Source organism: Chelmon rostratus, chromosome 15 (genome assembly GCF_017976325.1).
Source record: "Chelmon rostratus isolate fCheRos1 chromosome 15, fCheRos1.pri, whole genome shotgun sequence".
NCBI classification, from domain to species: Eukaryota; Metazoa; Chordata; class Actinopteri; order Chaetodontiformes; family Chaetodontidae; genus Chelmon; species Chelmon rostratus.
Window position 1 is genome coordinate 25,907,539 of NC_055672.1, and position 27,331 is coordinate 25,934,869.

General features: G+C 44.3%; 1 protein-coding gene across 2 annotated transcripts in view; it reads left to right on the forward strand.

Annotated features, from left to right (window-relative positions):
* Positions 1-1,682: 1,682 nt before the first annotated feature.
* Positions 1,683-27,331, forward strand: part of daam2 (dishevelled associated activator of morphogenesis 2) — a 97,099-nt gene continuing 71,450 nt past the window's right edge. For both annotated transcript variants that reach the window (XM_041953146.1, XM_041953147.1), the window contains exon 1: positions 1,683-1,794. The gene's annotated coding sequence lies outside the window, so the exon portion shown is untranslated. The remainder of the gene's footprint in view (positions 1,795-27,331) is intronic.

A 27,331-nucleotide genomic window follows, 5' to 3' on the forward strand; every position in this document is an offset into this window, starting at 1 on the left:
CCTGAAACTTAAGTCAAAGTGAAGAAACATGCTCACATCTGACAAGCCTGACACTTACAGTAGCTGACCCAATTATTTCTGACCAGAAAGTGAAGCAACTTACTGATAAATGCCAAACTAATAACTTATTTAAAGTACATGAGGACTTTTAGTCAAAATGGACGTACAATGACCACACATCAGCACTCCGAACAGGTAGGCTATTCTGTGTGAGCTTTGGAAACTGTTTTGTACTTGAAGCATGAAGGTATTTAAAGAATCCTAAATAATGCAGGTAGCAGCTGTGTTTCTACTTTCTTACTGACACCATACTGCTGCATTTTTGTAACGCTGGTGTAGGTGGTCATGTTAACTTTGAAACCGCTGACTGGAAACCCTTTAATTCTTTATCCAAGGAGGGTTGAAGCAAGGGCCATTGGACTTGGTCGTAGGAACATTTCGCCTCTCATCCAAGGGGCTTCTGGTGCTGGCAGGGAGTCACTCGGCTCGTTAACAGCGTGAGGCTCCGAGGACATTTAAGTCTACTTTCTCACACATCTATGACTCAATATTAGCATACGTACACTGAAAACGGCCAAAAAGTTGGAGAACAATTCAGGGAAACAACTTAAACAAAAGTGATACAAATAACAGGATTGCAGAAAACTGCCCAGGAGTGTCCAACTTGTTTGGGTTTGACCTGAGGTCATCTGGAATCGCGGAATTCACCAAATTCTGTACAAATCCATGAAGCCAATTACGAGATATAGTAATTCCATACTAACATACTAATAAGTACGCTAAAATAGTTTGTGAGATTTTTTTCAGTATGTCTGAAAACGTAGTATCATACTACATACTACTACTACATGCATACTAAATAGTATGTAAGGTGCCTATTTCAGTGTTCAAACACTGGACACTATGCCAGCGAAAATATCCCACAATGCAACACAGCTTTGACAACGTCACTGAACAACAATTACAGCAAACACAATGTGAGCTGCTTAACTCTTCCAGTAGTTTTAAGGATTATTTGGTGACGAAAATGCCTGCAAAATAATTACAATCATTTGAATTATTCAAATAATTCAAGCAGGTTAAAATACTAATTAATGCATGCATATCAAGAAGTCTTATATGATTATCATTATTATTATGATTAGCACTAGCAAATGCTGGGAAAGGTGAGGTTAGTTGGCGGTGACACGTCTACACAGAGGCTCTCGGAAAGCAACGACTGCGTCACTTCCGCGCTGACCAGTATGTTTGAAAAGACACATATTGCTGTTTATTTACACAAAAATATGCTTAACGACAGCACACATATTGAGTGCGTAGTGCAAAGTATGAAATTTTGCACAGGCCCTTAAACTGTTCGTATTTGTGGCGAACCCTAGTGGCAGAAAATCATAAGATTAATATAAGAGCAGGACAAACCTGAGAAAAAAGAATTATAATGAGAACAAAAACACTTTGGACCGCTAATAAAGTGAAGTGGGCTTGAGTCGGTCATCATCCTCACAAACACACACACACACAAACACGCACGCACGCACGCACGCACACACACACACACACACACACACACAGCGGGGGCGCAGACGGCAGGCAGACGCAGCGCGGTGGCTTTAAGAGGGGAGGCGTGGTGCTGCTGCTGGACCCGTTTGTCGGTCTCTGCACTCCCCGCGGTCACTGAGCTGAATGAGCAGCCCAGCGCAGGGACGCGGCTCCACTCGCCTCTCTGTGTTTGTGACAGCTGGAGGGGATTATTATTACCGAGCAGCCACCGATTCTCCGCGACGGTTCTGGACGGTAAGTTGAACATTTCGCTGAAAATCGAGCTGGATCGAGCGGTACCTTGTGATGGTGCTCGCTCCCGGTTCTCCCTTCAGCTGCCGCGGCGAAGGGGGCCAGCGGCTGGTAGTGGTTCCACTGGAGCCTGGATGTAGACCGGGACGTGGACGTGATGGAGGGGCTGCTGTGGCGTTAGCTGCCCAGGGTGATTCTGCATTAAAATGAGACTGAGGCACCATTCCTGTGGTTTAGGATGGAAATGTGCCGTGACTGGCTGCTGTTTTTCTCCTCATCGTGCCAATTAAGATCCAGCACCTGATCTGAAGCCCGCTGCTCCGCTGGATGCGTTCGTTTTAAAGGAGAAAACCATGAGGCCTATTGGCTGAACATCACACGCTTCCCATCAAATATAACACGTTACTTCAGATTGGGTCGTTTCTGTGAAGTTCTGCCTCTCCTCCTTATTTCTCTGTACATTTGACGTGTGATGACACCGCTGTCACGTTCAGTTATTAATGCCTGTTTGTGATCTAATGATGGACTGCAGTCAGCCGTCACATGAGGCGCGATGAATTTGACCTCGATAGTAAGCGGCTGTATGTTCTGAACGGACGGACGTTTAGTTCCCGTGGTCGTCCATAGAGGGCGCTGTGTCCCCTCACCACAGCGCCTGCCTCAGCCATGCTGCAAAACATGTCTGCTCAGAGGAAGGCAGCAGGAGAGGTGCTGAGTCTTACCATCACATTTGTTCAAATCAGGTGTAAGATACATGCATCCGAGCGAGCTGCGTCCCACTTTGTTATCTTTCTCTCTTTTTTTTTCTCCAAAAGAAAATGAAATGTCAGCATCTTGACACCAGAAAGAACTATTTCTGAAAACAATATTTGCAGAAAAGACAGAACACAGGTGTCTCTTCATAACTCCCCAGCCAAACGTTTTTGTGCTGATTGGTAAAGACATCTGTTTTTGCATTGTTTTGTTCCAAATAAAAAGCAAACAAACAACCACATTCTCCATCTGTAAGCAGGAAAATGGAGGTGACTACTTGCACACTTTGGGGCCTCCATACCCTCTAGAGCCTGCACTAGTAGTCAGTTTAAAGGACGGGAAGGCATCAAGCGCCACTTAATCTGACGGAACATCTGGCAGATGTGCAGCGTTGGGTCCTCTTCATCAGTTTTTGAGGCTTTACAAGTGCTGCGCCATGCTAAGCACAAAACGATCCCCTCCTCCTCACCCCACACAGCTTTGCCCCAGGAGTACTTAGTATCTGCTCCATTCCTCCTGCTGGAGCGCGATTATGCTGCTTTGGAGTGTCAAGTGAGCCACAGTTAGCCTTAACTGTTGGCCATGGTTCAGAGAAATAAGAAAAAGAGAGAAAAAACTAAAAACAATGATTATGGGTGATAGACTTGGAATGGATTATGACAGAGAAATGACATTTTAATCATGCAAACCCATTGGGAGTAAGTGGCTTGCAGGATTTGTTCATGTAAGGCTGCTTTTCATCAATGTGTAATGCACAGACATCAATAGGCTGCCCACTGAACCCTACAGACTTGTGTTAATGGACGTCAGTGCTGGATGGATTTATTGGAAAACCCTGCACTATAGCCGGCTGTATGAGCAGAGCCGCAATCCACTGAGCTTTTAATACGCTTTAAGCTTTTTCACAAGTTCAGCTTGAAGCACATGAAATCATACATAAAAAAACAGGAATATTTGTGTGTTTACTCTCAGATCAGATGAGAGCAGCTGTTCCAGTCGTTGGCAGGAGTATTGATTATTATTATTTTAGGTCCACTGTTTTGATTACTGTACATATCCTTGTCCAGTTACCTGTGTGTTTTAAGAAGGCAGGGAGGGAAGAAAAGTAGGTTCAACTTCCAAGAGTAACAACTTTCCAAGAGCCCTGGCCTGAGGTGTTCTGCTCCTGGCTGCGCCCCTGCTGATAGATGCTGCAGAGCTTTTGGTTGTGTGCGTGTGTTTCTGTGGCGGAAGGATGACAGGAAGCCTTGCTCAGCTCAGGGTGGCTGCGTGTGTGTTACCAGGTATTGGACCAGCCACGCATGGCTGTGGTGTCTGTGCCCAGTCCAAGCTCCTCTTCTAGGGGTGGCTAGCTGGGGAAAGACAGGGCCATTGTTCCAAACCAGCGGCTGAGGCAGAGGTTTACTCACTTCCACCAGGGCCAGATGTTTAGGTTGGCAGTTGCCTCTGAGAATCTGGTGTGGCGGGCAGGAGCTGAGGCATGGTGGGCCTTTTCGTCTTTACCCTTCGCAACACACAGAGCGGCCACAGTGTACATACAGTATTAGGCCTGGTGCCCGTTCAGTGCACTCCTCTCTTTGTGCAGTGGATAGACAGGCGGCATGCTTACTGTATCTGAGCAGTTTCTGGCACGGAGCAAAGGAGTCTGGGAGTAATTAGCTGTGAGGGTATAATCCTATACCAGACACAGCATCTGTTAAAAGTGTGCACCCCCCTTCTTCTCCTCCCAATCCCCAGTCACAAGTGGCTATGACTCCCACAAACTCCACCTCTCCTACTTTACTAGCACCTTCATTTATGAGTACATGAAAAAGTGAAACTTGTTTGGTTCACAGATTTGTTTTTGCAGCAGGGGGCGACCGTTTTTCCACACCATGAATTACACTAGCGTAGCCTGCGTGTGCAGTGGCAGATCTCTGAAGATAAGGGTGTAAATCGGCTTCTGTTTGAACAGTTTTTTGGTGCTAGCTGTCAGAGTCTGAAATCCGATAAGGGACAAATTGTGTAAGTGGCCAGAAGCACCCTGAAAACTGTGCAAGGATGGTCAGGCTCATCCAGTGCCTGCACACTAATGCTCAGTCACTGTGAATCATAAACCTGATTCTGATTGAGAAATTTTCATATTGCTTCTTAAATTAGACAAAGCGTGGGAAGGTTTACATTTGAACACATGACACTACAAGTCAATGATGACCTTCAAAACCAACGTCATGTTCCTTCCAGCTTCATTCTGTCTGGGAGCTTCCTGGAGTGTATGGTTCAGGTTGACTTTTTTATTGGGGATGTTAGATTAAATACATGTTTGGACACATTTATTCGAGGTTCAGATATCTTTTTTTGTTGTGTGTTTAAAACTAATAAAATAGATGACAACATGTTCTTTAGCTTTTACGTCAAAGAGCAGCCTGATCTCGGCTTTGTGGGGCAGGTCCTGGCTGCAGGGGCTCAGGGTGCAGGGCTTGCTGGTGGGTGGTTGCTACAGCCTCTGGTCTGTTTCTCCCATACAGGAGTAGGGCTGTTTTTAGCTGTGAAGAACCTGAGTTGAAGAGGAACGGCAGCAGGGCAGGGCTGCCCCGGCATGCCAGAGACCCTTGGCATTAGATCAGCATCGGGGTTACACAACTGTGAAGCAGTGATCTTAATGTACATTTGCTGGCATCTCACCTCAGTAATCTGTATAGCTCCAGAATGTACTTATTCCTTCTGTGTTACATCACTCGTCCATCGTGGTCTACTTATTGTGGTGAGTTTAGAAATTTATGAAACTATGAATCTATTGACCATAATTGCTTGGAAAAGCCAACATCCGTGGGTCATGTGTCACACCTCTTCAATGAAGTAGGAAACCTCTTGTCCAATGGGACCTATTAAACAAAACAGTGCAGGAGACTTTACATTCATCTGCCAACCCTCCCTTTCCTTTTTCCTCCTCCTCAATCTGTCCCTATAGTCTAATTTCCTGTCAGTCTCATCACACTCCCCCTCGCTCCAAATGTAAAAAAAAAAACAGGTTATGCAATCATGTGGTTAATTAAAATATCATAAGCCAGAGATATTTTATTGTAGGACAGACACCTCAGTGTCTGTTTTTTCACAGTTCTGCACAGTGTGTCATTGTTAGCTGGGCTTTTGTGCACTCGTGCCACTGTGGTGTTTTTGGAAACAGTAGCTTGCTACCTTGGCGACCTGATTAGAGTTGCATTTTTCCACCGCTGGTTTATATTAGAGGCAATTTAAGTCTTGCTTTCACCATGCATTGTTCTGATTCTACAGGGGGGAGCTTGTGGCTACAGTAAAGGTGGTATTTTGCATTAAGTGTGCATGATGGCTGGACGATTGGTTCTTCAATCATATCAGGGCTAAACTCTCAGGGAGCAGGTGCTCGTGCAAGATTGCTTCATTAATGTCTTGAGGAATTATTTCCCCATCACTGGGAATGATTTAGCACCGGGGGTAATGGAGGTTGAGAATATCCTAATATGTCCTCACTTCCTGACAGCTCCCTGCCCCCTACCTCTAGCTCCTTCTTCCCAACCTCTTTCACCCCTCAGACAACTAACTCAATGCAATGCTTGTTTCGATTCCCTGTCTCTGTGTAGTCACAGACAATTAGCTCCCATCAAAATATGCTGCTGGATGGCGGGTTGAGACTCAGGCATTTAACACCCTTGCTCCTGCCCCTACCCTTGGCTAATATTACCCTGAGCTACCGAGAGAGGAATAGGTTTTGTCAATAGATGGAGGGGAAAGAAATGAGGGGGGCTTCACTTGGGACCTGTGCGTACGCTACCTCGCCGAGCACAAAGCAGCTCTTTCACTTGGGATCTGGAGCACATATGGAATCGTTTATCAAACCGCCGGTGTGCGTATTCTGCTGGCTGCAGGTTTCCCCTCACCTCCACATCTCACATTCACTTTGCCTCTGAAATCAGCTTGAAACACTGCACCTGGTGCTGTTCCTCCCTTAGCCCTTTCTCATTGGTACTCGAGAAAAACCTGTATCCAACATTAGCCCACTACCTGCTCAATGAAGTGCCCTTAAAATCTACTATCTTGTCTTTCAGTTTCTTACATTTTCTGATCTGAGCTTGTGGGCTGTATACACCAGCCAGCAGACATAACTGACCACTGTGACTTCGGCTTTTTGAACAACTAATGACCACTTACACACTCATCCACATAAGGTAGACCATTTCATAGTGCCTATATTTAGATTGGCACGGTTGATATTGCAGGTAATTCACTGGTACTTTCACGGTGACATGTTTGGCATTAATTGTAGTTGCTGCTTTGTTGAACTGTTTCAGTTAAGGTAGACCAATATGAATTCAAGGTTCACATTTAGTAGTTTGCTTGCTTTTCCTTGAATGAATTAGTATCCACACAAAATTATAGGACAGCTATTTTAACAGTAACATGATGCCAGCATGACATCATTTCTCAAGGATTGGCTTCTAAAGTGCACAGCTGGGTGTAGATAACGGAGCAGTTTGGATGTGAGTTTTTTCCCCTTCTGCATTCCAGCTTCTTATTTATAATGGCTTGGGGGTTACTTCTATAAAAGGAAGTTTGAAGACTTTTGCCGAGCCACTCGAAAGAAGACTTGCATACCACATTTTGTCAAGATGTAACCTTTAGATATCCGGGAGGACATCAATCACACAGCAAAAGAATGGTGAGTTTGGCTTGGTTGGAAGACAGTGGGATACATGACAGTCAAAACACAAAGCTATCAACTCCCTTTGTAGGGTTCTGCTTTCGTATCATCCAGGTGTGTTCTCAAAGCAGGTTTTTCTCCACTCCAAATGGTCAAAATTGCAAAATTAATTGTGAAAAGAAGCTGCATGAAGTGATCATAATAGATGCAGCTCATTGTATCAGAGCTCAAACCTATGTTTTTGTTGGGAATAGACTCCACACATAGTTAACTGTGGTGAAAGGTGACCTTTGACATGTGACCTGGAATCTTCCAACCGCCTGGCTGGGCCTCAAGGAAATAGCTTGTGTTTATAAAGAAAGTGTCATTATGTGTTTTGGATCGAATTATCTTGACATGTTGTGTTGGATAGCTAATGGCATGCCACTGGAAATACACACCTTGAATACCTTGAACTACATCGATATATCTATTAAATACCATTTCTGAAATCACAGGGAAAAATTGACACAACATATAACAAAGCTATAACATGACAGTGGTTTGAGACTTTTCTTGGCTAGTTGCAGAAAACATCAGAATGTAGTTAACATAAAAAATCTATCATTTTATTAAGGCCTTTTGGACTTTCAAAATTCTATTAATAAATGTCAAAAATGACGTTTGAAAACACATTGGTTCAACCATTCAAATATCTCTTTCTACACATTGTGTTCATATTAGGCAAACCAATACGAGAGACATACTACTTGTGTAGGTATATTTATTTCAACTTAAATGTATCTTTTAAAAGATCTAATTAGTTACAGATTGTTTAATTATTGCCTCATTTCAGCTTGACCTACATTTCATTTTCAGTCTCTGAAAGTGAGGTGAGCAGTTTCCAGCCGGTGCCGTACACGTGTCCTGAAGGATTTCAATGTCTCAGACAAACAGGACGAGTTTCAGTCACTTATTATCTTTGATTAAGGACCCTATTTACTCATGTTTTTGTGTCCAGGTGACTAATGGAGGCAGTGTTTGGTGCTCAGTGTTAGTATTGAGAGAGAGTGCGGCAGCCTGTAAGTCCAATAAAAGTGTTTGTTTTTGCCACTGACAAGCTCAGATTGTTATAGTAAGTGTCTGACAAGATTATGGAAAGGATCTCTTCAGAGATGGACTTCTTTGTTAAAGAGTGAGATCCATTTTGTTCGACCAGAAACAGCTTTTATATTGCTTTTGCCAAAACCACCAGATTCCATTTACAGAAACAGCAATTTTATCATCGTAAAACACACTTCATTCAAACGTGATAGTAACAAAATAAAACTCACCAAAACCTTCTTGGTTTATCTTTCACTGTTCCAACAATCACCACCAACTCTGGTTTGGGTGAAATAAACTCTTCATTCACCAAATTGGGAGAGGAGCGAGAGGGAGGTCAGACATTAGATAATCAACAAAAACAGCATGCGGAGCCACAATATTTTCCTGAATTATTCTCACCGAACATTATGGAGATTTAAGTCTGACTTCAACAGATTTTCCTAGTAAAAAAAAGTTAGCGGCTAACAGAAATTCTGGTTGTGCGGCTCTTGCCTGTCATGAAGTGCATTCAGTGCAGCAGTCCAGGCCTGTGCAGGACCATGCATGAGGCCTCTGATGAGATCTGCTTAGCTTTGAGAATTACAAACAGGACAACACGCTTATCAACAACATTTTATCGGGCCATCTTGTTTAATGCTTCAGTGATGTTGAAATGGGAGCTGTCACCAACCTCTGGAAATTCTTTATGGAGGCGTGTCGATAATGTGGAAAATAGACATTGAAACAGTTTCAGATATTCAGAATCGTCACAAATTGAAAAATCTATATTTTTGTCAACACTGTGGCATTCAGAATCTATCATGTCCTGTCATGTATCTTTGTTTTGCCTCTGCAGGCAGTTGTTCTTTAACCTGAGAATAACCTCTGCTCGAGTAGAAAACTGACGGCCAGTCATTTGGCCTGGAGTGCCTGCCTTTGAGTTTTCATCATGCTTTGTTCATGTCACAGGATTCAATCCTCCGAAATTAACCTAAACTCTTCGACACTAACAATCCAGTTGTCTCGACACCCCATTTAATGCCTAGCAGATGGTATCTGGAGTGATGGATTGTGCTGAAAACAGATTACCTTAATGAGGTCATGTACCAATGAACTGTGTGGGTTTGGCCTCGTCATCAGGCAGAGGCCCATACCAGCCCTGTAAGACTCTAACGTTTACTTAAAGTTACGTACAGGTCAGACATGCCGGGAAGAGTGTTCAGTCCTTGCTTGGACCACTGAATATCCTAAACAGCACAATGTTTGTCTATAGAGTGCATTCACTGCGAGGGGCCTCACAAGAGATACAGGATACGATGTACTTCTTCGGGCTGTGTTATTGTAACTATCAGATCTTCCTCCTCCTTCCCTCCCTCCCTCTCTCCCTCGGTCTCCTCGGTGGACAAGGGTCCTTTTCGCTGCCCTGTACGATTCTGTTTGTGTGTCTGATGGTGGGAAAAATTCTTGACTGTCCGTGAGAGTCCCCCGCTCTCTGTGCTGGCTTTTCCCTTGGGGTCCTCCAGGCTCAGAGGGGCTGAGCCCCACCATTGGTCTGAGGCCCTCCTCCTCTCAGCAGCCCCTGGTGGCAGTCACAGTGGTAGCAGAATTCCCCTGTCCTGCCTTTTGAGTCCTGAGCCACTTGTCTAAGCCGTCAGTCATTTTCCCTACTGGTCAGGTTTGAGGGTGCAGTTGATCTTTTCAGATGGGGGAGATTCACGTTTTTCAGCACAGCCATAAAGAAGCCTGGCGAGAGGCACTCCTTACCAATGATCCAGACTGAGATGGAGTCATGGATCTGTGACGCGGTCGGGTTGGCTTTACTGTGGTTACTCTTGCAGAATGGAAGTTGGTGGCATCGTATGTTTAGATTGTGAATTCCAGTTGTCCTTTCGACGATGCGTTGTCATTCTCACATAATACAGTTTGTGTCACTGCCAGTTCTCTGACTTGAAGTTGCACACTGACTTGTTTGTGTTTAAATCTGTGTTGAACTACAGATAAACAGCTGTAATTCTTTCCTAAAGATAAGACAGGCTGTCAGATAAACAAGCCTCCCTCCTCCATCCTCCATTCAATTTATGGCGCTGTGATTCACATTACTGCTGTGACAGATGTGTTTTATCGCAGTGTTGTAAGGCTGGAGCATCTTAACAAGATTTAAGATGGAAATGCATCCCATTCACCCATTTTGTTTTCCCTTCTAATCTGTCATGATATTCTCATCATATCCTCACATGCAGGGTTCGGGAGCCAACCATAAATTGTTTGACCTGAGGGAGAAAAAATGGATTAAAACATACATTATCAGACAAAACCTCCCCAGTGATCTCACTTTGTTTAAAACCAAAGGCCATTACGAAACAGTAAAACACTTTATAAGCTCAACACTATCATAATTCTTGCTAAGACTTTTGGATTACTAAATTTGGCTTGTGTATTTTTTTTCCAATGATGTCATGACGTTATGGTACAGTTCAAAGCTCTTAAGCAGACTAGACTTTCACTGTGTCCTGCAGACTCTCTCCCACCCTGTAATGCATCATCTGAGCTAACTGCCATCCTCTTTTGTTTGAGATTCGAGATGGATGGCCAAATACATGCGAGGATCTAGGAATGAATTAGATCGCTCTGTCTTTTTTGCTATCAAGTAACTCAGCACACAAACACCATCTGAACAGTGGAGCTGAGCCATAGATCCTTCATTCCCGGCAAGTTCTTTTCAAAAACTTCTTTTTGCCAAGTGACAAACCGCGTGGCTGGCAACAACTAAAGCATTCAGAGGCCGTATGAATAGGGGTCTGTCTCAGGAGAGGCTTGTTGAAATGGGGCCTTTGGCTTTTATCCCTCTGGAGAGGCAGCCTGATCTCGCACAGGTTTCGCGCTGGCAGTGCACTTCAAATGGACTGTTGAAAGGCAAGGCGTTTATTTGTGCTGCGTTATAAACTGTATCCTTTTCCCAGATTTAGCATCTGTGGGTGTTCTCCATCATCCGTAAGCACTACCAGGCCATGCGTTCTACCCTTCTGTTCTTACACTCACGTGTAAAGCTACCCCAAACTCTCCATCTTGACCTGTAAGTGTTTTCCTTGTGTGCCTTTATTGTGAAAGAGTTCCTTCTCTCATCTGCTCTCTCTGATCAGTAATGGTGTAGAACACAGGCTCTGGTGATCCATCCTGGGTCTTCTTTCCATTTTTAAAGTTGTGCAGATGGAGAGGTGGTGGACAGGAAGCCTGTTCAGTGTTCTCATCCTCCTCTGATATACGCTCCATCACCCCTTCATGGTAAATATTACATGTGGACATCAGGTGAACCCCTTGGTGCTGTTCCTGTGGTTACCAGGATACTGCCCCCCCGCCCCCTTCCAATCCTACTCCTCTTCCTCCTTTGCATCATGCAGCAGCCTTTACAGCAGTGTGCTGTTTTTCCTCTCCTTCCACTTGTATAAACCAGGAGACTATCTGCCATCAGCATTCAGGAAGTGTGGGGGTAAACAAACGACCGGAGCCAGCGGGGGAAACTCAGATGACCCAGCCATGTCATAGCAACCTCAGAGAGCAGGTTATTTTTGGTACTTTCTGGATCCATGAGCATTGTGTTTATAAGGGGCTGTTTATATTTGTTTACGTGTCAGGATAAACTCGTTTGTGCACTTGTGCATGAGTTGGAAAAATGGAGGAGGGTTAAGCTTCCTTTCGTTTTAAGCACCATCACTGACTGTGCCAGATGGCGTATAGTGCAAGCTCCATCGACTAATGAGTCATTTAGCGTGTATTCACTCCCATGCAAGCAGTTCTTTGCTACTGTGGTTATGTAGCTCTCTAACTCCTCTCCACTTATGGGCTGTTGGCAGTAATTGCTGTGACCAGTTTTGCTGTTACTGCTGTGTCGTTAATGAATCAGGGCTGGCTCTCTCTGACAGTCAGTATGAGACAGAGGCAGATCTAGAGACCTAAAAGCGCTGTATGTGTGTCTCGGTGCACATGTGTGTTGAAAGTTCTATCCTGTCAGCAGTAGAGTGATGGAGAGATAAGCCATAAGCAATTGCTGTGTGTGCCAAACCGTCTGACTATTTCAGCCACACAGGAACTGGAGGCCTCGCTCTCTGTCTGTCTCACTTAACTGCCCGTTTTCACGCAGCATCAGAGTCTGTAGTATTCCTTCAGGCAGTGATCCTTTTAGAAAATGGCTTTTAAAACTCCAAGATCCCTCAATCATCACAAATCAAAAACCCCCAGCCCCCTACCTATACATTGTCCAGCAGCCACAGGGATTAGCTGTGCCATACAGCAGGAGGACACTGAAAGATATTATGATAATCAGCCCATACACACATCCCCGTCAGCCCACCCCCAACCCCCATCATGCTGTGCTGACAAACAAAATCCCTTCAGTGGGCAGTTAACTGGGGCTGTGCAGAGGTACAGAGATCAGCTCTAATATGGCAGGAATATAGATGGGATTCTTTGTTCTACTGAAAGTTAAGTGGTTGCAGGATGATAATAGCCAATATATGCAGAAATATTGCTTGAATAATGACTAAAATCCAGGTAGTGAGAATTCAGTTAGATTTTCTAGTGGATTTAAGTGAGGTGGGAGCATGTGCTTTGGACCTCCTGTGAAGTCAGTTTAACGGCAAAGCACTTGCCTAACCCCCCCATAAAGTGTTATCATGATTGTAAACAGTGGGAAATACAGTTGCTACATGATGTACATTGTCGTAGCTCAAAACTCAAAGATTCAAGCAGGAAGATATTTAAAGACTCTAATCTAGATGAGCTTTCTTAAAACAACAAACTTTTCAAGAACTGCTCAAAGCCTGTGTCTAAAACCACCTTGCCTCCTTCCTTCTCTCATTCTTTCCCTTCCTTGGATCGCCACCACTGTTGTGCGGAGCCCTGATTGGCTGCCAGATTGCCTTGACGACGGCCGCAGTACATAAACGGGGCAATGTTTGTGGAACGCAGCACCGCAAGGCAGGAAATCTTGTGCATTCTTATCTCTCACCCCTCGGACGGTGCTCCCGCGGGCCTCAGTGGGGAGCAGGAGCCACATAAGCGAATGGAAGCCTTATTTTTGTATCTGGCCCGTTTTCCACACTTTGAGCCAGGGATAAACAAAACCTTCGAGGTCCAGACAACAAAGTTTGTTTTGCAAGTATTGGGAATAAAATGAAAGGTTTGTGAAAAGCAGAAAAAAGGAGTAGTAAAGCTATGGATGCACTGAAATATGAAACATTTCAAGACATGTTCTTAATGATGGCTGAATCTTCCATTCATCACCTCCAGAAATCAAGACGCCTCGAGGTGACATGCAGCACAGGACTAGATTCACTGCTGAGCGAGCACACATCCTCCACTTCCACCATATGCATGCACACTTGAATGAGCACACTCTCACACACCCGAGCCGTCATTACCTTGCCTTCCTGACATTCCATCCAAGAGCTCGAGGAAGAGGACAGGGGTCTGCTGATCTGCAGCTTTGGCACATGAAACAGAATGGAGGGAACGAGCCTCGCTGTGATTCATTGGCGTGTTGCATACATCTGTACTCACACACGTACACACAAACTCCCTCAGAACACAGTTGAGAAAGTATTAAAACAGACACTCGTCATAAATCTGTCTCATGCTTTTGGCCACTGGTCAGTGGTGTGCAGTACATTTCCCAGACTTCTCTTCCTTTTTTTTCGGTAGAATCCACTCCCACTTAAACACTTCAAATGTAATGGTATATCAATTGTCGGTACTTTTCCTGTGGTGTATTTTTAGCTGTGGTGTTCAGCTTTGGGTGGACAGTTGCAGACACCTCTCCAGTTTGGCTTGGCTTCCTTTTTTCACCGTTGTCTCCAGTAAAACTAGAACACTAGGCCAAAGCTGAGTAAGCCATTTCGGCTCCAGGAGGAAGAACGCCGCTCGCATAGCAGGCTGTTGACAGTGGAAGAGCATGAAGGTGCTGTTGAGCCCTTTTTTCTGTTTATTGATCAACTGATTATTGAAATTATGCTGATTGATTCTTGAAATGCACGGCTTCATGACGGGAAGCTGTGAAGCAAGGTCACTGAGTTGTAGTTCATATCGCGCCCTGCATCTCAGAGGGCGGCCATGTTAACAGCCTGCATGCTCCACAGTGAATGTTGTGGCCAGTTCTCACTACAGTCCGACTGTCTTGGGAGGAAAAAAAAGGCAGACTCATTGTTCTACGAAGGAAACTAAGATGCAGGGAGAGGAAAAGTTTCAGGGAAAAAAATGCTGACCCACATTTTTTTTGCAGTGTGCAATGGGACAACTTTTCATGGCCCAACCTAACCATTTAATTTAAATAGCATGTAATCAGAACAATATGTGTTGTTTGCACGCTGCCAGAGCCCATGCGATTAACCCAGATTTGTACTACGGGGGTCAAGGCTCTTTTTCAGAGTGGGTTTTCATCCTGTGGAGGCCAGCGATTGGGACAAATTCTCTCGGTGTGATAACTTTTCTTCTTTTATAGCCCGCGGACATATTTCTGCAATGCTATGCGTTTTTGAAGCGTGAGTAAGGAAACATCTGCACTACATTACATAAATACAGAATATGGTGGCTAAATGATGCCTATAGTTTTGGCATCAGTCTCGCTCACTGGATGCTACACATGACTGCAGTTATAATGCGCCTCACGATACGCTGCTCACTGGTTTAGTAAAGGCCGTTTCTTGAGTACTTCTGACAGGCAACTATGTAATCGTGTCTATATGTGTGTGAATGTTTTGCTTGAATGATTGTAGTGAGGACTAAACAAGAGCAGGTTTTGCAGAGCTTAAACTGGCAGTGGACAAGGTTTTTTTGCTGTAACTTCTCATTATGACGTAAGCATTGTAATGGCTATAGAGTAATGACACCATCAACATACATACATACAAACACACCACACAAGCCTCGCCTTCACAATGCATTTCTGTCTGCCACTGGGTATGATCCCCTGAGATGGAGGCTGGCGGGCCATCCAGTCAAAAAGGCTGCCACCGTTTCTTTCTGCTGTCATGTCTCCATTAAAGATGGGGTTGACGTCCACCTTGACACGGACCATGCTGTAGTTTTGGTTTTGCACAGCAATACTGAAACTATGTTTTTAATCCATGTGAAAATCTGACAGTTTATCATTGATAATTCAGTGAACGTGCTTCTTTCTTATCCCTTACTTTCAAAGTGGATTTAGATCTCTTCATGGAAATTTTGAAACAAGTGTGGTGTGTCCTGTGTTGTTGGTAGTCAGGCTCTGAGGAAAACAGCGGTGCCAACAGTAATACCACCTGGAGACTCTAGGGGGGGTTAAAAAGTCGTCTGTTTCCACCCAAAACTGAGTGCAATCTGAAACTCCTTATGCTGCAGTAACAGAGTTTTTCGCCGCTTGGGTACAGTGGAAATGAGCTGTAAACACAACATCAACAATTTGTTGATTTGTTTGTTGTCTCTTTACACATCCAGCAGATAAAGAGCAACACTAGCATTCATTTTGAGTCGTGTTTCTGGCCACCTGGTGAACGTACGTCCAGTATTCACTTTCCTTCTGGCTCTTCAGCTAAATGCACCACTGTGTTCAGCAGCAAGTTGCTGACTTAGTTCTCTGATGTTTGGTGCTGCAGTCGGTTTGTTCGAGCTTTTTTGCTCCAAACATCTGCCGCCCGCAGTCAAAAAAATATGCTGGTGTGAGTGCTGAGAGCGAGACAAAACGGTAAAGTTGTGGGCCAGAAAAACAAAACCATGAGCTCATATAAAGCAGCTATAAAGGGGAACTGCAGAATGGAGTGATAATTCTCTGTGAGTTAGTCACTACAGGGGACCCCTTTCGCATACGAGTAGTCGTGCGATTTATTGTTCATATAAAACAAGAATGTGCATTTCCAAAATGGTGGAAGAATTTAATAGGCAGAAATGGGCATGATCCAAGGAATACACTGTGAAAATATTGTTTCGCTATGCCTAACCCCAAGTCGTTCCTGAAGAGAATGCAGTGTGAATGCTGACAGCTAAAATGAATTTCTAAGCATGGCACTGCACTGCTGACACACCTGGAAGCTGAAATGTAAAACTGGCAGGATTGGAAGCTGAACTACGTTACCTAAAGGAGCTGCGAGTGTCAAAGCTGGAAGTTGCATGAAAAGGCTGAAAGAAGAAATGCTTTGCATTAATGTCACACAGATAAACTGAGTTGCACTTCGGAACAGAAAATGCAGTGGTCTGAAGAGCTGAGAGCTGCAAAGCGTTGCTGTGCAGAGTGATGCAGAGAAGTGAAATGAATTGCTAGAAGTGGAAGCTTAACTGCAGTATCTGAAGAGGCCATGAGCTTAAATGCATGGCTAAAAAAGCTGGAAGCTGAACTGCAATATTGTCCATGTTTTAAATGTCTGTTGTATTAAATGATTGTGTAACTCAATCAACTCAGGCATTGAGTGAGACAAAAGGCCTGGAAAAGCTCCACCCAAAGAAGACACCAACATTCAAACACTGCCAAAAAGAGCTGGACCTCAATCCACCAATCAGAAGAGAGGATGAGAAAAAAGGAGAAAGCAGAGAGACAGAGAAAGAATGAGAGGAGTTGTGAAGACATTTTAAAGAGCATTAAAGGTTGAGCAGTTGAATAGAAGCATAAACGTCCTTGTCCGTGTGCTTGTACGGGTATGTTTGTGTTGTGAGTCAGCTGAAACTGCTCAAGGTTTAAATTCATTGACTGTTATTCACAGTGAGGTAGGAAAGTAGGACAGGTTTCACTTGCCAAAAACACCTTAACATCAATCCAGCTATCTCACACTGAGCATGTCAGCTCTCACACTAACAACAATGTGCATTTCCTGTAGAGGATGCACATGGGAGATGGAAGCTGCCGCTGCCGCTGCTTCTCCAGCAGGCAGGACCGACTTGTCAGAGGCCTGATGGATTGAGTGGCACGTGGTGCTGGACGTGTGTCCACCTGCTGCTCCAGGAGCCTGCCCTGTGCTCAGCTGGCTTTAATCAGCAGCATCACTCACCCCTCCTGTGTGTCATCAGTGCATAATGGGCCCCCTGCACCTTTACTCCCCCAGCACCCCTCCACGCAGCTTAGCGCTGTATATATTATTTACATTGTCTTGCACACGCTGCAGTGAGATGTTCCCCCACGCTCACACCAGCTCATTCACTTGTGCGTGCACACACACTAGACTCACACCTCGAGGCGTGTTGTTGTTTGTGTAGTAATTTTACAATCCACCTGTGTTTTCTCCTCCAGATAAGTTTCACTAACCAACAGGTTTGTTTAAAACCTCTCTGCTTATCATTGGGATGGGAAAGATGGCCCAAACTGCGAGAATATGATGAAGTTATATTCTGTGACTGTGGCAGATTTGGGGGGTGGGTTGATTAACCTGCAGCTGCGCGCTGTGACGTTGATGGAAAGGAATGGAATGACAAATTAAGATTGGCTTCTTATCACTACTTTGAGTGTAATCTCCACTCACTTGGTTTGTGTCCACATATGTCCGATAGCTTCCTGCAGACAGCGCTGAGTGCTGCTTATCTGCCTAAGTGGGGGTGGGGGGGGGTGAAGTCACTGAGGACAACGCTTAGTGACTTTTAGTGAGCCCCTTCTCAGCTGAGGAACAGGATGTGGCAAAGGGCTCCCTAACTTCAGGGGATAGCAAAGCAGTGTAACAACATGACTGACCCTTCCCAGCATATGAGAGGCAGCTGGACAGAAAGACTATGTGGTTGGATGGAACATGAGGGACGTGCTGAAGTTTGACTGTTTTTTAGCCTGGCGACTCTCCTCCACAGATATGTGATATGGCTGCAGGAGAAATCCTTTAGATTTGTACAGTTTTTTGGGGGATGGTGTTTTCTGAATCTCATGGATCCATGGATGTAGCTAAAGGTGTTTTGGATTGGTTTTATTCTTAAAGTTGCTTTTTTTCCCCTTCACACCTAGAGATAATAGCCACTGGATTTGTGCTGGAATGGACTTGTACTCACAACAGACTGCCACAGCCTACTGTATAGAGATAAACAGGAAGGGTTTGTTATTATTCCGTCATCTCTGGAGAGCTCATAAGTCAGTTTCAGTGCAGTGCAACACTCGGTCATCATTCTAAGCCTTATGTCAACTGAAGTTAAAAATTCTAGTATTGTGACAACACTAGCATCCACCGAGAAAGAGAAAGAGGAGGATTAAGAAAAACTGTGACAGCCTGTCTTTTATTTTCAGCAGTATCACTCAGAGGTTTGCTGGGTTGCTTGGACCTATTATGTTCAAGCCAGACCAAAGACTTTGAGAATAAAGTTGGTGGGCTATTTTTATGAACTCTACTTCCTCTGGTCTGTGATCAGATCTTTTGAGAGACGATAGAGCACAGTGGCTTCAAAGGTTTGCTCAGTTCTTGTTTTTGTAGTCACATGATTGTGCAAATTCATAATTACAATGGCTTATTTATGTGCTTTATGATACTAGCTAAACATCCTAGCTCTTTCAAATTTCTGATGCATGTTTTCTTTTAGTTTCAAGCTGTAATCTGCAATCTTGGCAGTGAAGTGCAACTAATATATCCTGATCAATTGCACCCTCTCTCTGAGGTAATGTAACCTCGGATATTAAGACAGCGCTGTCTGTGTCCAGTGGTGCCACAGGGTTCAAAGAGTTGCCCACCATAACAAGAGGTCAAGGGTGAGGAAAAAGACTTGCACCTGTTCACAGGGGGCCTCCTTTAGCAGAACAGATGTCTCCTATATGTTTTTAAGGAGATACTGTGACAGCCATGACCATGTTTGTGTAGCACGATGACACAACAGAGTGGGGTCACCCCTAGCAAATTCAGTGTTTCGAATTGGACTGAACTTTCCACCACACGTTCCAGACGTGCTGCACCATACGTGGACATATGCAATGCTTTTGGGGGATGTAAAAGCCATGATTTCCATAGCTCTGAATGGATTACAAGAAGGGACATTCTTACACCTCAACAGGCTGCGATGGAAGACTGAGTCTTGTGTTCAGTCTGTGGTCAGCAATGAACAAAGTCATTCTGAAAAGTCTGTACTTTGGAACGGTGGAATAAGAAACGGTGATATATTGCAATGTCAGTTGTGCAGCTGAAGTCGACTCTGTGGAGAGAAGTCCCCATGTTGCCAATATAATAGCAACTGGAATGTATAAACTTTGCTTTTGAATGGAAGCATCTGGAAAAAAGAGCAAGGCCTTTTCATTTCAGTTGTACTATCAGTCTTTTTTCCCATTACTGTTCCCGCCAGTCTCTAGCCGTTTACAGTTCACACACCTGGTTTCATTGTGGTCAAAAAAGCAGCAAGGAAAGGTGATGTATTAGAGCGAAAGTATGGTTCTAATGTGGGCTCTTTGTCCTTTGCATGTATATTTCTAAAGCCTGAAGGTGATTATGGAAATGTGCATTACCACATTTCAAAATGAATGCACTATGGGATGAAATTATTTGGACATTAATCAAAGTCTAATAGCGGTGGCCTTCAAGCCCAAAGACTAAGGCGTTAAAACACTGGTTAACATGATGAAACTGCGATGAGTCAGTCAGTGGAAAGCTGAACCATTGTCCAAACATGACGGCATTTAGCTGGCACATATCCAGACAGACAGCAGAGGGTCTGTGGAAGCAGGCAGTTGAGTGACCTCTGACCCTGCCCAGTCTGCCTCTGGGACAAAAGAGCCATTAAGATGCCAAGTGCTTTTGCAAAAAACACCCAAAAAGCACTCGGCTCACAGTGCAAAAGACTGGTAATCCTGTTGACATGCTTGTTTACTTTCACTTAGGACTGGTAAAAGCAGGTGGATTACCATGTGTTTGTGATGGAAGAGTAGAAAATGTAGCAGTAGATAGCAAGAATTTCTCCAGGAGGGGTGTAAATAACACAGACGGGAAAAAATATCACTGTAGGAACAAAGTGACTCATGCTTTATGGCTTTACTGTCATTCGGCTACTTCTCTGCAGAGGCTTCTGAAAGATGGATAGTACGCTGTTCCCCGCTATCATGATTTATAGCCAACATACAATTAAACCATGTATGAAAAAAAGTGACCTCATGTTTATTCTGTCAAGGATTCAGGCTTTGTGTAGTGCCGCTATTTTTCTCAACGGCAATTTATTTCTGCGTGGGCGTGAAAGAAATGGTCATGTGCTGTCAAAAGGAATACCTCGCTTAAACAAAACAAACGTAAATGAAAGCTGCCTGCCAAGAGAAACTCTAAATAATACATTAAGGAACAACATGTCGTAAAGCATGACTGCTATGTTTGCAGGACTCTTGCCTCTTGCCTCTTCTCTTCAGTGACAACCCTGGCAATTCTGCTTCAGCCGATATCTGCAGTCTTAAACGCTTCATCACAGCCGCTCCTCCAGCTGTTTCTTTGCCCGTTTTCAAGTTTACCTGCCCCTGCTTATGAGAGGTCTGAAGGGGAAAGAGTGGTTTATGGGCCTTGAGGAGACCACCTTGGGTGACCCCCTTCTGCTTGTCCAGTATTCCATTCACCTTTTGTCCGATGCTTCATGAAGTGCCAAGTTCCTTTTTACTGCTCCCCCTGAATGATTTGAGCGCTTGTTAACTAGAGGGTGATTGTTGACGCACTGGAGCGGTGACTCTTTCATCTGCTCCGTGGGTATAGAAGGATTTAGACAGCAGCTCAGCCAGTTTCACCCAGCTGACTGACAAGTGAGTGGCAGATTGTGTCGAGCTGGGGGTCATTTCACCACACGCAGATCTGCCAAGGGGGGAGCATCCTACCTGCAGTGTCTGTCTCACTCGACACACTCTGCAACTAGTTCATCCCTCATGACCTTCTCCATCCAGTGTGATTTACTGTGGCTAAACACCAACCTCACTTCTGTTTAAAGCAATAACCCATGGGGGGCAGTCCAAGTTCACCAAGTTTGTGGAGGCCACAATCTGCTGTCATCTCCCTGGTACACACAGTGACAATGTGGAGTTGCATACTCCCTAAAAGACCTAAAAGAAAAGGACAACCGATGGACATATAGGGTTGTTGAATTTTCAGTCCTCTCTTTTTTTAACCCACTCCATTTGCATCAGTTAGCTGATGTAGTTTAGTCCGCTGTGATGGATGGTACCGGGGCATCTGAAGTGCGCTGGATTGGAGCACAAGCCTAGTCCTCAAAGTTTTGGGGATGGAGCCCCTAGAGAGAGAGTAGACATGATGCAGACCTCGCTGTGATGCTGCTCAGCAAGAGAAAGAGAGAGGCAAAGAGACAGTATGGGAAGTGAACATCACTGAGATACGCCGGCTCTGTCTAAGAGCCGGGCTAATGGATGCGTCCCCAGGGCTCGCTCAGGAATGCACGCAGGCCTTACTGCCAGCAACCCAGTGTCATCTGTCTTCTGTCCCCGGGGAAAGATGACAAATATCATGGTGTTTTGACTCCCCCTTTCTCCATTCTTTAGCATACAGTTTGTGTGTGAGTGCACAATACATACCAGATTTAACAAGAATGGATGGTGGTTATTATTTGCATTTGGGTCCGGCATTATGGGCTAGGCGACACAGAATTGTCTTTCCCATTAATACAGAGTATTAATATACAGAGCTGTGGTGTTGCGGATGACAGATGTAAAATGCTAAAATGCTTTCTTGCATCTATCGATTGCCTAAAACATATTCACAGTACAGCGTCACATGTGCTAAATCAGTCTTGCTCAGGGTCAAACAATCAAGCAAAAGGAGGGAAAGCATCTACAAACCAGAGTGTTTTAATAATAGCCTTAAGGTTACGGTCCTTTCCCTAAATCTGGTCAGCAGCCCTGTGCTTATCTATATGCACACATAAACAAGGCTGGCATCGATAGCCGAGCATTGATCAGAAATCACCACCAGACAAGCCGTCACCTCACCCAACCTGTGTAGCAGACGAGCAGTCTCGAGGAAGATAAGATCAGTATGAAATCAATTCACATTTGACCTTTGTCTTCAAAGTGTTGGGCACTGAAGGTAAAAATGCTTGGCCTCTAGAAATGTCAGAGGATTTGTATTGATCAGTCAGTTTTGGGTCAAGAGGTTGTCAATGACGTCTTGCTGATTGATGTGCATTTTTGCTGACATGTTGACTGAGGACAAAAGCTGATAGGGTCTGAATTCATGATGAGTTGAGTTAACTCAACTACCGTACATCGCTGGTATGGTGGACATTGGGAATGTTGGACTTCATTTCTTTTGGAGGTCCTTTTTCACTTTGCTGGTTTCCTCGGCTGATTAGGGCTGTGCGAGGTCAGGGATGCTATCTGTGACCTGGCCAGTGGAATGGGAGTCTTAGGTTTTTGACGATAGTGTTTGCACTCGTCAACCCCTCTTATTATCACAGTAGCATTCTTGAGCACCATTTCACAGAACCGTCTGGTGTAGCCCTCCAGAGAATCACCCCTCCAAGCATTACATTTGGCTGAGCTAATGGTATGAACTTGACAGGGCCAACGAAGCTTTGTCCAGCTCACCTTCTTCTCAGTGGACACTGATTGGATCTCAGGGGAAGCCTTTTCCTGCGTGTATCATAGGGGTAATTCCTAATGGAGATTCCCATATTTGGCATGTCTTTGTGTGTTTGTGTGCTCATATGGGCGTGTGTGTTTTTATGCATTTGTTGGCGATGAGAAGACGGGACAGGAAATAGGGTTTCCTTTGGGGCGTTGTCTGCCATAACACTTTTTTTTTTGTCTGCTCAGTGAGGGAATGCATTGGGTGAAGTAGGGAATGTGGTCAGGGGAGGGAAGCACAGGCCACCAAGGGTCATTTCCTTTCATCTTGCCCTTTCCCTTGGCCTCAAACAGCAGGCACATACATACATGCATGCATACTGTACAAAAATGCATTTATATTCAATGAAAATCCAACATCTTCTCGCCAACATCCACAGTGATGCCGTCATACACTGGAGCTGGACTCCAGAAGGGGAGGGGAGTGAAGGAGGGAGAGAGAGGAGGGACAATGTCAACAGCTCAGCTCCCAGCACAGTCAGCTGAAATCCAGACTTCAGCTCAGAGGCTCACAGAGAGCAGACAAGACGGAGAGCTTTGACTGGGAAGCATCGTCACACTCTGCACAGGCATGGAATTTGGCCATGAAACACAAAGTGTGCATGGCAAAAAGAGGGATCTAAAGCCGTAGGCTGCAGGAGTGCTGTTACATTTTCTTGGAACCTTGCTTTGTTGAACGGCTTTATTATTCATTTCAAGTCACGCGACACAGGGATAATCCATCTCTCAAGGCAGCCCATCTGAAGTGGGTAAGTAGGAGATACTTGATCTTGACAATGATACCTGTAACCCTACCCAGTCATTGCGACCAGTAGCTACACGGTAGTGCTGTTCACCCATTAGGAGATTGCATACACAACAGGCTGCAGATGTTTCAGTGTAAATCCAGTTTGTCCATGCAATGCGTCCATTGCACATTGGACAGGAGGCTCAGTCAGGAGGCTCGGTAGAAAGCTGAGCAAGAAAGAAAGCTGCTGGGCAAAAAGGGACACTAATCACGCTGGGATGATAAAGTGTCCACATTTTTGTCTCGTTATGATTGGAGGCAAAGGCAGTATTTTGCTGTCTTTTTTTTTTTTTTTTTTTAATCTACGCTGGCTTTATAGGTCATAAACAGCAGCAGAAGCTGGGTTGTGAAATGTGTGCTGTCTTTATGTTTCTTTATGGTGTTGACAGCAGGGTTATTATCAGAACTAAAACTAAAACTAAAAAGAAGATAAGCAGTGCAAAAAATTATTAGAAACTGCAACTAAACTTAGTTTTAGCAGCAAGATATCAGGATTATTATCATGTTGCAACTCAAGGTTCCACAATGAAATGAAAGCTGTAGCCCCTTAATGCCACATGTTCATAGAGCAGATATACAAATGCTTGAATTTAAAGCATTTAGTAGCACATTTTTTTTATTTGCTTCTGGTGGAATGTAAACAACAGCAACAAAACACAGATGAATTAATTAAAAAAATCTAAAAAATTCAACACCTGGGAAACATTGCTCATCAGTTTTTACTGTGTTTGCACAGCAAGCATCATTGATAGAGTCTGCCCTCTCTTGCCTTACCTCAGGCTTACTGCGATTGAACATTAGCCAAGAGCAGGCTGCGTTGTAGATCAGTCAAGCTGAGTTAGCTTAGCTTTGCAGCTCTCTTCCCGCTCTTCCTCACGACACTTGGTCCGGCTGGTCTGGCTGGGTGGTCGGAAGATGCATTGGCCAGTGATTGTCCCAAGGTCCGCTGCACTTAATCTAGTCCCTGTATTTTGTATGTGCATGTGTATTTGTGTGTGTGTGTGTGTGTGTGTGTGTGTGTATATATATATATATATATATATAAACTGATACTACCAAACACACTCTGCATTTTAAAAATAAAATGAAATCTAAACAAGAAAAATTAGAAACTAATTTAAAATTCAAACCTTTTCATCCTTTGTTGACTGCGTGCTTTTCTTCAATCCCATTAAGTGCTGGTGCATTTTTTGAGCGAGGGATTGCATTCAGGTTTTAGCTGAGTTTGGTCAGAGTTTAATTTTCTTTGGAAAACATTGCATGTTTTCAAGGGTGGACAGGGGTTCAGCGTAGCTGAGTGCTGGAGGAGAGAGTTAAAATAGATGTGAAGTTTCAGATTTAAGTTCAGGGAAACGTTTTGCATTTCAGTAATTGAGGGGCCATGGCACAGTGTCAAATGTAATGGGCATGGGTCTATTTCTGGTCCTAGACGTGGACCAATCAACATGTTCATCAATAACACAGCCAGCCCTTTGATGTAAGTAGTGGCCCAATATGGAACCGGGGGAGCAGACTTCCTCTTACCTCTAAATGCAGACTGCTTTTGCATGGGATGTTAATATTGCTTTTTCTAGACTGTCCTTCCAGATTTCCATCAAGGGAAGCCAATACTCCGTAGCAGCCCATACCAACATAAACACACTGCTCTCATGTCTTATCGTTCCTCATTTGAAGACATTGTGAAGCCTCCATTCCCATGTGGAAGCGTGGCCTGTCCTAGTTGAGAAGCTGTCATCTTAACTGTAAATCCTTTGTGTGTGTTGAAAGTACAGTGATGAAGGTTCCTGCACCAGCCCTCCAAATTTCCACCTGTGAAACTGGTTTGGGATGCCTACTCTGGGTTTGCCCAGTCCAGTGGCTTGTGGATAGAAGACATTCCAAACAGATGAACCTTTTACTAGAGGCTGGGCTTTTAAACTGCTGATCAGGGAGATAGTAGCATTATGAAAAGGCAAAAGACAAACATTATTCCTGCAGCATTCAAAGTAATTCATTCATTTCAGTCAATTGCATTTCAAGGTTGATTAACCAGAGGCAAAACTTGTTTATACAGTCATGAGGGTTTTCTTTTATGTCTTTTTTCATTATGAACAAGATATTATCCATTTCCACCACATTAAAGGCTTACTCTCCGGTCTGATGGAAGGGTTAGCACTGGGGCCAAGCAGGGTGACATCGCTGAAAGATTCAGTGTGTTGGCAGGGCTGTAGCGAAAGTTGAGGACTCACATGTAGCGTACATACACAGCCTCTGCTGCCATCTGCGCTCTTAGGGCTTTTCATATTTTATCGGCCATTATGGATACATGAACTGCACTCTCAGGATTAGAGGGAGTGACGGTCGGGCTTTTATTGCTTCAGCAGTGCTGTTGAATTGCAGCTCCAAGGCCTCATTAGGATAGGGACAGAGAGAAAAGATGGGGTCTGTAAAGCTGCTTAAACTCAACATCTGATCTTTTTGATAGCATTATTGTCATGTTGTATTTACAGTAGAGTGGTTACAGTGTCTGAGGGACAAAAGAAGTGCGGCTACTGTTCATCTCTCTCCTTTTACTGGAAATCCCCATACTGAGTTATGTGTCAAATGGCACTATTGTATTTGTGCCAGTGACACACTTTCTGGGGCTTATGATGTGTAAGCATATCTCCTCTGTACAGTGCCTCAATTCAGTGCGACATTACTGCAGGCTATTTAAAAAAAATGCTGGTCACTTCAGAGGGCTGTCCCGATCTTGGTTACTATAACTGTCCTAGTAGAGCATTCCAGACATTACCCAGAAGCCCTCTGTCCTCTATGCTGCAGCTGTTGACCTCTCACCCAGGCAAGATTAATAGCGTAACAATGCACCGTATGGAGACACAGTCCACTCACTGACATTGACAGACACATTCAAACTTTGAGATGATGAGAAGCCAAATGATCTCATCAAATGATGAGAAGCTGAAAAATGGCCAGCTGACAAACATGAGTCTATTTGGAACTGCCGAGGTAACCAGTGAGTTGTGGGTAGCATAAGCATGTATGGGAACAAATCGGTAGATAGCGGTGGTTCAGTGTTCTTGTATCGTTTGAACTCTGAAAGTGACCCGTTTCACCACCCAGAAGAGCTTGATCTTCTCAAGCATCTGTGAAATTCGTATAAGTTCACTGCACTGATGGAAGTGGCTCGTTCCCTCAAAAAGGCGAGACTCTGGGGTGTTTGAAGAGCGTAGAGTCTCTGGGAAGTCCAGCATCCCCTCTCTCATGAGAGTCATGGTAACCAGATCTGAGATTGTGCTTGTGCCATTTTTTTCTTAATATATAATAACATGTCTTTAGTTAGACTGGAAGCTTGTGACTCTGGCGTTCCTCCCATATGAAATAAGAAAATGATTTGACACGGCAGGGTAGCGCTTTGGGGTTTGAGGCAGAGGGATGCCAAGTATTGGATTTCATTCCGAGCCCTGTTAACATGTGGGAATGTTGGGCCTGTGGAATGTGACGTGGCCGACTTTCTTGTCATTCCCAGTATTAATAGCGAAGTTATCCCAGTGATCCGGTCTATTTGAGCGTCTATATGTGACTCGCAGAGATGAGCCTGTCGGCCAGTAGAGAAATGGGTCAACAGTGGGTCTGTGATCTGATGTTAGCCCCCCCCCTCGATACGACCTCGTTCCTGAGCCAACATTAACATCTGTATTGTCAACTGGTGGACGACCTGAGTACAGTTACTACTACAGAAGCTGAAGCCTTGAGAGACAAGATGTGGAACAAAAATGCA